Consider the following 13629-nt stretch of genomic DNA (forward strand, 5'->3'; position numbering starts at 1 on the left):
CGATAGAATGATGTTGTAAGAGAACAGAATTAGAGCTAGTGGGAGTTACTGGGTGTGGGACATTGTCTCACAGTTGCTGACAGTAAACTTCATTTCTCCCTCTGACCAATGTTGGTCAGCCAGACCTCGTTGAGTCGTCACCAACTGTGACTAACTGCTTTTTGATTGGGGTATGCTTGCTCAAAAAACTATCCAGAAGGATAGATATATCATTGAGAACAATAGATTTAGTTGGTGGTCTTGTTATCTCTATTCTAGCTTTTGGCGAAGTGGAAGAGGTTAGAAAGGGTCAAGTGGTGAAAACATTATTTTGGCCTACGTAAAGGCAGCTGGAAAATGTAAAACTGCTGTCAGAGAAAAACCATTGTTCCATCGTGGGAAAAGCTCTGTTGCAGTGTTAATTTAAATTTGGCAATGGTGGATCGAATCCACTTCATGCTTGCAAGATTCACTACAAGGCAATGTTTGATGAATACACAAGATATATATCTCACAAAGAATTTCAAAACTGATATTGTCATAAAATCTCTTAAGGATGTCTTTTGTCTCTATGATGTGCTAGTTTTGATCCATTCTGGTCAAAGATCTCTGATTATGAGCAAAGAAAATGTCTACTTTCTTAAGATCATTCCCTATCATTGATGCCTTTGAAAGTCTGTACACTTAGTTCTACTTAGCAAGAAACTACTAAAATCAGAATGGGAAACGGTTCTAGCTGGTGCTCTTAATTCTCAGAGATCTTTACTTAGCACCTTAACAAATTACACACCACATGAAAGAATGTCCTTTTTTCAATGACAATCACCTATTGATTTTTTTTTCTGCCTTCCTACTGAAGTTAGTTTGACCAAATTGTCATAGGACGTGTACAAGTAAACAATACTGATCCACTAAATCTGCTAAAATGCTGATAATCACAAATGTGTGTGGCAGAGACAGGGTACATATATATGGGTGTGAATAATTTGAATTGGTACAGTTTCTACAGCTGTATGGCCTTCCTAACACCAACCCCTTTACAGAGTGAACTGAGTTGGTCCATAAATGCTGAAAATTGTCAGGAAACATTTGTTTGAAAGTGGGATTTTGATTGTTATCAGGCACTCAATGATACAGGAGGGTACTCCAGGAATTTTCTGCAATAGGCTGTTCTTGAGTGTAAAACCAACCCCATTCAAACAGGGCATCCCAGAGGGATGTCCTTTCCAGAAGAAGGTGTGTCCACCAGCTTCTTCAGTGAGGGAACCCTCATGGGAGAAATGAGTCTCACTGAGTGCTGCAATGTTGATGTTGTAGCGCTTGAGTTTGGTGGCTAAAATAGCAGTGCGTCATGGGGGTCATCGAGTGTCCAGCTCATGTGAAACGTCATCAAGGAGGGTGCAAACATTCCAACATGCAAGGATGAGGTTCAAAGGTTTCTGTTTCTTTTTCAATTTTGATACTTGGTTTTGACTGCATGTTTGGTGATGACTCACTGGGAGTGGTTACCCAGTTGAGCATGTGAGGATGAGCTTTTTCTGAGCCACATTTTCTAGGCCATCCCCTATGTGGAGCAGGCAGTGCTATCTCTGAAAAGGGTTGCCTGGATGCACATGCAGGACTGAGGTGGATGTTCATCCATGGGTCCATCCAACAATGACCATCTTACTTATGCTGCCTTCTTGCAGGACTCTAACTGGAGGCTTCCAACTACATCCTAGTCTGCCCCCGTCACCAGATGATCCCATCACTGCAGGACTTGCAGAGAGGATGAAACAGAATGAAGGATGAAATGCAAAGCTTTTGCAGTGAAAAGTTTCAAGTGCAGGAGAGGATGCACAGTTCTCAGCTTTACGCACTTGACAGAAGGCGAGGTGGGATTCAATGGCAAGAGGAGTCTCGAGACAATTGACCCTTGTCTTCTGCCAGAGTTGGTGGATAAGATCCTATGCTCCGCCTTTGGAACCAGCCTGTCTGGTCCTGTTCGCAGGCTTCCTGCGGCTAGCTGCTGAAACTCCAGTTTGTCGTCCGTCTTTATAGCCAGCTTACATGGCATCACCCTCATCCGCCTTCACTAGGAACTGCTTCACCATTGGGGACTTGCAACAGCAGAGCCCCATAATCCATGTTTTCAGGATTCAGGCTCTAAGTATATATATATATATAAAAGTAAAAATATACATACATTATATATATATATATATATATATATATATATATATAAAAATACAAATAAAAAAGGTGTGATGTGTGAATAAGAATTACATATAAATAATATTGTATACAGAAAAGTAAAAGATATGCAATTAAAAAATATAAAAGAGAGAGAGAGAGAATAAAAATATACATATACACATATAAAAAAAGGTATATGCATATTTACTGACACTTAGTTGGATGCCGTTGACTGTTCAGGAGTTCATCTGCCCTTTGACAGGTCTTATTTTTCACCCCGCAGGTTGTCCAACAACATCCTCCTCACCAACCTGGTGGGGTTGCCAGTTTAGTCGCCAACGACCTGACCATGCGACAGGTTGTACTGGATTACATGTTACCAGTAGCACTCAAGAGCGACCTGTCATTTCCCATACAGCAGGGAAGAAAGCACCATAATCTGGTGTACCTTTTGACCAGTATGGAAAGATGCCTATTTTTCCACAGCCTCTCCTGTAGCTCGCCAAATGAAGCACCAGCTCTGTTCATACTGTATGTGATTTCCAGTGCAGTCTAGGTATCTGAATGCTTTGCACAGAGCCAGTGATATTTTCTTCTCTTACAGTAGCATTTAGGTTCTCCAGAGGTTGGCAAAGCTGTATCAGCTGTAACTATACTTAAAAGCATCAAAATAAATCATTAAACTCTTGTATTCATGCATGTGTGTATATATTTAGATTTATCTCTTTAGATTCAGAGTTTTATATCCAGAGGGTTTGATTCTGTCTTCTGGTGTCATTAAATAAATATCAACAATATGTTCAATTGATTCTTACAGCTGGAGCCTCTCCGACAAAAACACGCTTTTATACCAAATGCAAAGATTATTGTTATTATGCACGAATTTAACATTCATTAGAACTGTGCTATTTTATTAAGTTACTAACAATATTTTCTATGATTTTGAGTAAACCTTTTTTTAATGTTTTGCTCCTAAGCCATGTGCTATTCTAGAATATGGCGACAATTATGACATCCATCTTGGAGAACAACTGTTTTTAACAGACACACTGTGATGCAAGAATCTAGTATGAAGAAGTTTACGAAGACCTCATCCTCGACACAAAGAGGTCGAGATTATTGCTTCTCTGATTTCATATTTATAAAAGGAAAGACGTTAATTAAATAACTCTCAATGTTTTCAACAAGAAATCTAATAGCTCCTAATATGCTGCAAATCACTTATTTTGGTTCGGAAAATGGGGGGAGTCTCCCCCTCCCAGAAATTGGAATTTTTTTCTTTTTCGTTAAATGAATTCCTATGGCATCTTAATATACTACACACCCTTTTTGGGGTCCGAAAAATGGAGTGGGGTGAGGTGGAAGCCTTGGAAATTTCACCTACCCCCATTGATCTTTTCACTAAGGAAAAAAAATTTCCAATGACTCTGGGACAGATTTCAGAAAGACTTCCTCCTCTCCCACACCATTTTCTCACAAATTATTGTTTTTTTTAAAAAATTTTTGCCAAATACCCATGTTTTCGGATACAGAGATTCAGGAAAATTGCCAAAAATTTGAATTTTGAAATTTGTTACCCACCACCACCACCACCACTTACACCCTCTCCCAATGTCTTCATTTTTCACTTTTTTCCGTAACCCTAAACCCTAACCCTAAGTAGAAAAATTTTTAGAAATTTATTTCAGAATCATAATCTCCGTATTTTTCCGTATATTTTGAAAAAAAAAAAAAAAAAAAAAAAATTCTGAAAAATGTTAAAGATGAAGAATTTAGGCGGGTGAGGATGGGTAATTTCCAAACGCCGATTTTCGCAGATTCGTATTCTCCGTAGCCGAAAACGAGGGTTTGTGTAGAAAAAAAAAATTTTTTTTAAAGGAGTGTTTGGCGGGTGGGTACAAAAGAAGTCTTGCCCGAATTTCCCTAACCCTAAAACACGAGTCCTAACACCCTAACCCTGAAAAGATCAATAGGGGTGGGTGAAATTTCCGAGGCTTCCACCTCACCCCACTCCGTTTTTCGGACCCCAAAAAGAGTTTTGTAGCATAAGTAGGATGTCACAGGAATTTATTCAACGAAAAAGAAAAATTCCAATGAATCCGGGGGAGGGGCATTCGTCCTCCAGCCCTTTTCCTAACCAAAATAAGGGATTTGCAGCATATTAGGAGGTCAGGGTACTTGATTCCACGCAAAAAATCGAGTTTTGTTTGTTTTTTTCTTAGTGAAAATCGTACGGGTTTAATCCGAAAATTTACCTAATTAATTTAATTAAACTATGAAAAAAACTTTATTAACATTTTATAGTAATTATTTGTAATTATCCGTAATGGTTTCTTAGCTTCCTCCTAATTATCATTGTACAAGAGTTCTTGGCCACCACAGAAGAAATAACGAGCAAGGCTCAAGACCATAAACACGAAAGTGAAAAAGGTAATAAACAAGAACCAAAATTAAACCCCAGACCGGACTCGACAGAAGCCTAATCCTAAATATAAATAACAAGAATAAAATGTGTAACTGTTCTTCAATAAAAAGAATGACTCACCATAGCCTGATTGAACGTAAATTAAGTATAATAATATTACGCCATTCATTAAGTGAACCAAGTTCAATTTGGATCTAGCCATTATCGTTGTATATTCTTTCTGAAGTGATTAAATGAAATATTGCGGTAGCACAATGTGAAATTATGTTCTGCGTGTGGATTAAGATTTTTAATCCAAAGCTGTTTATTGCTGATGGTAACTGTCAGAAAAGGAATATCGTTGCGGTATTTTTCACATAAGCGAGCATTCGTGTAGATTCCAGAGAGTTAAACTGATAATTGCCATTATCTGGACGTCTCTCGGATAATAACAGAACTTTGGACTAAAATCGATGCAATGAATACTTGGATTAAGATATTTGGATCTTTACCGTTTTTCTTCACAGACCTTTGGTTTAGAAAGTCATTAGAAATATGGATAGAGGCATCGGTTTTAGCAGATTGCTAACTGCGGCGGCCATTTTTAATGACTTCACAGCCAGATGTTATCAAAGATCTACCGTCAAAGTGAAAGCAAGAAAAAGTATATACTATAACGAATATACGAAATATCAATGATTACTTTCACTTTTCAAATGTCTATAGATCCTAGTTCATAGCTACGTTGGAAACACTTGATGGGAAGAGAAATTTAACCGAGACCAGTGATTTAAACCGTTTGACCTTCTACATTATTTTGTACGTCTAAATAGAATCAGAAGTGTGTTATCTTACCTTGTTAACATACTTCAAAAATCCTGACAATGCTCTATAGAAGACTGCATACGGCGCCAAAAATCTAATGATATCAACATAAAATTTTAATACGAAAAATATTGGCGTTCTGTAGACACTTTTGTAACCTTTTGATGACGTCAGCGACGCTTCCGTTTGAATATTGAATAAGTAATCGGCCATAAGCACACACACATACATACATTCATACATATATATATATATATGCTAGCAGTATCGCCCGGCGTTGCTCGGGTTTGTAAGGGAAATAACTATATAAGCATTTTTAGAGAGTTATAGCCAAAAGATAGCAAAAAAATGCATTAAAAATGGAAAAAAAATTATGGTAAATTTTTTTTTTAATCGTTGACTCATCGTAGACATTTTTAGAGAGTTACTTCCCTTATACAATAGCGAAAAAATGCATTAAAATGGAAAAAATGATGGTAATTTTTTTTATTTAATCGTAGTCTCATCGTAGACGCGCGCTAATACCCAGAAGGGCTCGATATGAATCACGACTATAAGATAACCGGTTTTGGTTAAACTGCACCGCAAAATGTGGGAGTAGTTAGGAATCTAAATCGCAGGAGACAGGCACACAACTTCACTTTTATATATAAAGATATATATAACAAGATGGGAACAGGAACTTCAAATCCGACTTTATCCATCGGCTACGAGAATTAAGAAGAAGGACAATAGCATTACCAAACATAGAAGCAACACTGTCCCGTAATCCTTATACTTTCGCGATCTATGGACCACTGGTTTGCAAATCCTTGGCGGGGACTAAAATGTTATACCTGACTTAATTATAGAAGCTGAATAAACGGAAATAAACTAAATACGTTGTTGAAACTGAGAGGAGAGTTCAACGTGTGTGTGTGTGTGTGTGTAATTATTAAGTTTTATTTCAAGATTTCTTGCCAATAGAAAAAGAGCCTGTTTCGGATCTTTTCCTTTTGAACGGCAGTTTTCAACACAATTTCTAGTTAACTAAACACTTTTAAACTTCGTATACTGGTAGAATGTGTTTATAAAACATCGTTTTTTTCTTGGCTTTATTGAGAAAATTCTATAGTTTGTAAGATATTTCCACTTTAAAATCGAGCATTTTGGCAATTTTAACCAATCGCTGACCTCCATTTAGGTAAACAACATTCTGTGCTGTATGAATATGTCCCTCCTTTAAGAAACAGATTGGGTTTATTTACATTTGCGAAGAAAAAAAGATACCCTTCCCCCACCCCTAACCCTAACCCCAACTTTAACTAACCCTAACCCTAAAACAGATTGAAATGCAATAGATCGATACTAGGGTTATAATTATGGGTGACATTTTCATTTGACACCGCTAGAAAAAAATCCCATTTTCCGTAGCGGTGTCGTATGAAATTGTCACCCATAATTATAACCCCAGTATCGATCTATTGCATTTCAATCTGTTTTAGGGTTAGGGTTAGTTAAAGTTGGGGTTAGGGTTAGGGGTGGGGGAAGGGTATCTTTTTTTCTTCAGAAATGTAAATAAACCCAATCTGTTTCTTAAAGGAGGGACATATTCATACGGCACGGAATGTTGTTTACCTAAATGGAGGTCAGCGATTGGTTAAAATTGCCGAAATGCTCGATTTTAAAGTGGAAATATCTTACAAACTATAGAATTTTCTCAATAAAGCCAAGAGAAAAAGATGTTTTATAAACACATTCTACCAGTATACGAAGTTTAAAAGTGTTTAGTTAACTAGAAATTGTGTTGACATAGGCCGTTCAAAAGGAAAAGATCCCCAGTTTCTAACCTAGATCCAACACTTCTTCCTTGGAGTTTTAACAACATCAACAGAGTATTTTTGTTTGTATGTACATAGGTATGTATATGTGCAGATTCGTATGTTTTGCTTTTTCTATTTTTCAAGGGTCTGAAATACAATGAGATAGCCAGTTAGGCTCCACCTATTTGGCATCACTGAGTCAATGCTGAACATATTTAACATCAGATCTTTTGTCCCCCGAGATCTTTTGGCAATGTGAAAATTTTATTTTCATTCTTGCTGGTAACTAACTATTATGATGATGGTGGTGGTGGTGGTGGTGGTGGTGACGGTGGTGGCGACGGTGGTGGTGGTGATGAGAATGATGATGATGATATGAATTGAAAAGTTTAGTATACCAAGGCAGAACGTTATCAATTCAAACATGATTCAACTTCCTTGAAAACAAACATCAGAAAAAGAATCAAATGATATGTAGAAATGGAATTTTATTTAAGCTTCGTTAAGAACATAAAGTGATAGGCGCAGGAGTGGCTGTGTGGTAAGTAGCTTGCTAACCAACCACATGGTTCTGGGTTCAGTCCCACTGCGTGGCATCTTGGGCAAGTGTCTTCTGCTATAGCCCCGGGCCGACCAATGCCTTGTGAGTGGATTTGATAGACGGAAACTGAAAGAAGCCTGTCGTATATATGTATATATGTGTATGTATGTGTGCTTGTGTGTGTGTGTGTGTGTGTGTGTGTTTGTCCCCCTAGCATTGCTTGACAACCGATGCTGGTGTGTTTACGTCCCCGTTACTTAGCGGTTCGATAGAATAAGTACTGGGCTTACAAAGAATAAGTCCCGGGGTCGATTTGCTCGACTGAAGGCGGTGCTCCAGCATGGCCGCAGTCAAATGACTGAAACAAGTAAAAGAGAAAGAGAAAGAGATAGCATGAGGCAGTGTGAATTTGGTTCTGACAGAATGAATTCATATCGTACATTTGAATCTCTATGGTGCTTGCCCCAGTTAGGAATATGATTTATTGGAAGAAAATATAGTTTCAGTGTATTACCATTTAGGGAATGCCATTTTAAAAAAATACAGCTGAACAGGAACAATAACAATGCTTTTGACATTAAATGGAAATAAAATTTAATGAATAATTAAAGACTAACTTCATTCAAGATTGGCCTTCTAATACTTCCAGGTTATTGATGATTCTCGCTTTGGCATATGAATTTTTATTGGCGCCAAGTACTTAGTGTTAATTCTGGTTGTATATATATATATATATATATATATATATAGTTAACTTTCTGAGGAATATGAATTGCTAATGCTTGTATACTTGAAGCATCCACTCATTACTCTCTCTCTCTCTCTATATATATATATATATATATTATATATATATATATATATATATATATATATATATATATATATATATATATATATATATACATATATATATACATAGATATATATATATATATTTATATATATATATATATATATATATATATATATTATATATATATATATATATATATACATATATATATACATAGATATATATATATATAATTTTTTCTTTTGAGTTTTATTTGTAAACTGTATTTCATTGGTTCGATAGCTGGCCAATCAAATGACAGAGAAACAGGAAATGGTGAAATTAATTCTTTTTGCATGGACTTCATCAATAAACCAATTGATACAGTGTTTTTGTTTACATGTCCAGCTTGCCCTTTTGAAACCAACTTGCCTCAAACTACCTTTGATTCTAATTTAGCCTCTTTGTTACATATGCTTATTAAACCATGGTTGCACATGTTCAGGCATTCTCTATATTCCCTTGCATTTTTTTGCCATTCACTGATATGGTGTCATTTTTTCAAATCCAGTGCTACTAAGATAGGACATTGTTAGACTTTACAACAAACATCCCCTAGCAAAATGTATATTTGTACAATAGCGCCGCCTTGACTGGCTTCCGTGCTGGTGGTACATAAAAAGCACCAACCGATCGTGGCCATTGCCAGCCTCGCCTGGCCTCCGTGCCGGTGGCATGTAAAAAGCACCATCCAATCATGGCCGTTTGCCAGCCTTGTCTGGCACATAAAAAGCACCCACTACATTTTGTGGTTTATTATTGTTTATATTTTGAATTACATACATATGGGGGCACCAAAATCTTTTGAGTGCTTAGGGCCTCTATGAGTCATAATCAGGCCCTGATGAAGATGCTACTTTGAACATATTAGTGTTTAATATGAGGTTTTGCATCATAGAACCAGAGGCAGTCTTTGATGGGTTGTGGGTATTGAAAGGATGGACGGGCTTTCTGTGTTGATTTGATTTTAGAAATTTTAAAGTTTTATATAGATTAGGACATTTCTGTAAATGTTTGTTTCTTTAACAGTGACATTCGTTCCAACAGAAGGTAAAAATGGGCAAAATACCACCAAGCATTTCGCCCAATGCGGTAATAATTCTACTTTAACTTTTCTTTTTTCTGACAATGTGCATTCACAAGACACTTAACTCATTGAGGAAAGGCGACTTTGAGACATCTTAGTGTTTTAACCTAGTTGTATCCCCTTGTCTAGGGTACCCCCAGATCAATGAATTTAAACAGGGATTGTGGTTCTTGTTTATAGAAATCAGCAAATAAATTATTTGTTGATGCATAATGATATCAGCCAAGTTCTTTTACTTGTTTCAGTCATTTGATTGCAGCCATGCTGGAGCACTGTCTTTAGTCAAGCAAATCAACCCCAGGACTTATTCTTTGGAAGCCTAGCACTTATTCTATTGGTTCACCCTTTCAAAACCCACAACCCATTAAACACTACCTCTGTTTCTATGATGCAAAACCTCATATTAAACACTAATATGTTCAAAGTAGCATCTTCATCAGGGCCTGATTATGACCCATTGAGGCCCTAAGCACTCAAAAGATTTTGGTGCCCCCATATGTATGTAATTCCAAATATAAACAATGTAAATCATTACATGCATAGGGAACAGTGAAAATCAAAACAATGATGCACCTCTTCATTCTCAACCTGTTCTGATGGATTTGAGCAGGATTATACTAATCACTGTTCTATATTTATTTTCAAAGAACAACTTACCCTTTCAGACAATCCATGTGTTTACAACATATTTGCGTCACTGTTTTCTTAAGCACTCACCCCTTCTCTTAGTGTTACTTTCCTGGTGTTGCATTGCTGTGGTGCTCAATGTTATAATTTATCGAACAATGTCAGAGATAGTCATTCACAGACACTAGACCATTGATGTTTTATTACTGATAGAATATTTGGCATGTCTCCACATCAAATTTCATTATTCAATTAGTATTCAAGCTGTAGCAAACCAAGGTCTTAAATATGTTATTTTTTTTTTTTATCAGAGACTTTGTTGAAATTCTCTTGAACACTTTAAGTTACTACTACTACTGCTACTCCTGACATTTAACACGAGGGTACTAAGTGTTATGGTCTACACTGAATTATATAGAACTATTGATCTTTCTTCCTCATCTAAATATTTCCTTATGATAATGTTGCATAGTTTGTTTTTGGAACACATTAAGCTATTTGCTACAGTCTCCATTGAGTTTGTCCATTTTAAGAACTAGAAGATTCACCATCATCTGGTTAGTATTTTTTCTAGTCTTTTAAAATGGATCTAATTGAAAACAGTACAGAAAAGTGACTTGTTCAGCAGAATTTACCTTTGCTTGTTAAGTTTTTTTTTTTTCCCTTTATTCCTTGGCAATTTTATGTTCAAATATATATAGATTTGTAGCTGTGTGGTTAGGAAGTTTGTTTCTCAGCCATGTGGTCTCAGGCTCAGTTTCACAGTGCAGCACCTTTGCCAAGTATCTTCTTCTACAGCCCCAGGTTAATCAAAGCCTTGTGATTGGATTTAGTAGACAGAAACTGAAAGAAGTCCATCATATGTATGTGTGTGTGCTTATATACCATTGTTTTGACATCAAGTGATGTTTGTTTCTAGTCTTGCATTGACCATGGGGAAATATTACCTTGCTTGGAAATGAGGGTTGGCAACAGAAAGGACATCTGGCTTTAGAAAATCTGCCTCAACAAATCCCATCTGATCCATGACAACATGGAATGGTGGACATTAAATTCATGATGAAAATGATGATGATTTGTCATAAGTTGATAAGTTGATTTATTATAAATAACTTTTCTGTTGATTGGAGTTAATGCCTTTACATATATTTTAATAAAGTAAACTTTTTTTTGACAAATTAGATTTTCTTTTGAAAATCCTCTTTCTGGTTCTAAATATTATTCAGCATACATGCTTTAACAGTGTGTGTGTGTACCACACACCCAAGGCCTGTAATTTGGCAGAAGGGTCTAATCATTTATATCAACCCCAGTGTTCAACTAGTAAATATTTTACCAACCCTGAAATGATGAAGGGCAAAGTTGACCTCACTGAAATTTAAATTTGTAACATAAAAAGCCAAAAGAAATGCCGCTAAGCATTTTGTCTGATGCGCTAATGATTCTGCCTTAGTGAATATACATATCATCATTATAACACCCACTTTTCTAAGATTGCATAGGGTCAGATGTAATTCACTGAGGTTGAGTTTCTACAGCCCGATGCACTATCTCTAACCACTTGCATCTGTATCCAAGTAAACTAATATTTCTCTATGACTGGACATGTTTTTGCAGAAGATTGGAAATGAAGGATGCCACTTGTATGATAGTGACACTCACTTAAAACTATCATAATGTCAAAACTAGGACACACATACACACAAACTTAGATCTATCCAAGGTGTCATGCAGTGGGACTGAACCCAAAACAATAAAGTTTGGAAATAAACTTTTCAATCACACATACTTAATATTGTTTTGATGGCAAAACATAAGATAACAAACTTTATTAGGGTGGTCTCATAATTCATTCAACCTGCCTGCATTATTTAGTCCCTGCCAGTCCTGGCTGAACAGACTCATACTAAAAAGTATTAAGACCGGGATCATCCAATCGATTTTCCCCAGACACAGAATACTCAGAACTACATCATCCAATTCATGTTCTTTTTTAATCATATTTGAGGGTGGGGTGCAGTGAGATTGATTTAAAAGTGATTTGGTTGCTGTTTGTTGAATATAGGCACAGGTGTGGTTATGTGGTTGAGAAATTTATTCTCTGACTACATGGTTTCAGGTTCAGTTCCACTGCATGGCACCTTGGTAATGTGTTTTCCACTGTAGCCCTGTATTGACCAAAGCCTTGTAAATGGATTTGCTAGACAGAAAGTGAAAGAAGTGTATGTATGTGTATGGCACAATCCTCTGGCTCACCAACTACAGTCCAACCCATACCAGTATGAAAAATAGACATTAAATGATAATTATATATATGGTGGCTGTGTGGTAAGTAACTTGCTTCCCAACCACATGATTCTGGGTTCAGACCAACTGCATGGCACCTTGGGCAAGTGTCTTCTACTACAGCCTCAGGCCAACCAAAGGCTTGTGAATGGATTTAGTAGATGGAAATTGAAAGAAGTCCGTTGTGTGTGTGTGTATAGATGTGTGAGTGTGTCTTTGTATTTGTTCTTCCACCATTGCTTAACAACCAATTTCGGTATGCTTATATCCCTGTAACTTAGTGGTTCAGCAAAAGAAACTGATAGAATAGGTATTTGGCTTACAAAGAATAAGTCCTGGGGTCAATTTCTTTGACTAAAAAAAATCCTTTAAAGCAGTGTTCCAGCAAGGCCATAGTCAAATGATTGAAACAAATAAAAGAATATGTGTCTCCTTGTCTTGACATCGTATGTCATTTATTTCCAATATTCTGTGAATGCATGTCTGGCTATGAAGAAATATTACCATGCTTGGAAACAAGTGAGGGTTGGCAACACAAATGGCATCTGATCTGTAGAAAATTTGCCTCAATAAACTACATCTGATCCATGAAAGCATGGGAAAGTAGACATTAAAATGATGATGATGATGATTGCTACAAATCAATTGGCCACGTATAGGGTTGCTTGTTGGCTTGTGTTGATCCTGTGGGTAGTTTAGGGAAAATAAAACCATGTCATATATTTATTCTCAGGTACAATATAAATGACTGGATGTGGTCTTTGTCAATTATCTTTTATTATTAAAGACTCTCCCTGACTTTGTGCCAAAATTTGAAGCAATTATTTAAGACTCTTGCTAAGCTGGGTCTACAAACCGGTTTTGAAACTGGTTCAATGTCCTTGAAATAAAAAAATGGAGGTCACAGCCTTTACCCTGCAAATGTAGGACTTTGTCAGTATTGTGTCAAATTTTAAAAAAGAAAAGAAAACAGGGCAGCAGAGAGACAAAAGAGATATATTAGTGGACAGAATGTTTTAAACTACTGAAGTCAAATTCCACCAGGTTGGTATCCCTCCAGAATCAAAG

At 36.5% G+C, this 13629-nt stretch overlaps 2 protein-coding genes across 2 annotated transcripts in view; both read right to left on the reverse strand.

The window, feature by feature from the left end:
* The window catches only part of LOC115216425 ((E3-independent) E2 ubiquitin-conjugating enzyme UBE2O), a 134821-nt gene extending 129299 nt beyond the window's left edge, over window positions 1-5522 (reverse strand). Inside the window, exon 1 of the mRNA XM_029785753.2 lies at window positions 5414-5522. The gene's annotated coding sequence lies outside the window, so the exon portion shown is untranslated. The remainder of the gene's footprint in view (window positions 1-5413) is intronic.
* Window positions 5523-8558: 3036 nt separating this feature from the next.
* Window positions 8559-13629, reverse strand: part of LOC115216326 (UV radiation resistance-associated protein) — a 99376-nt gene continuing 94305 nt past the window's right edge. Inside the window, exon 18 of the mRNA XM_036506314.1 lies at window positions 8559-8620. The gene's annotated coding sequence lies outside the window, so the exon portion shown is untranslated. The remainder of the gene's footprint in view (window positions 8621-13629) is intronic.

Source organism: Octopus sinensis, linkage group LG10 (genome assembly GCF_006345805.1).
Source record: "Octopus sinensis linkage group LG10, ASM634580v1, whole genome shotgun sequence".
In the NCBI taxonomy this organism is placed as follows: domain Eukaryota; kingdom Metazoa; phylum Mollusca; class Cephalopoda; order Octopoda; family Octopodidae; genus Octopus; species Octopus sinensis.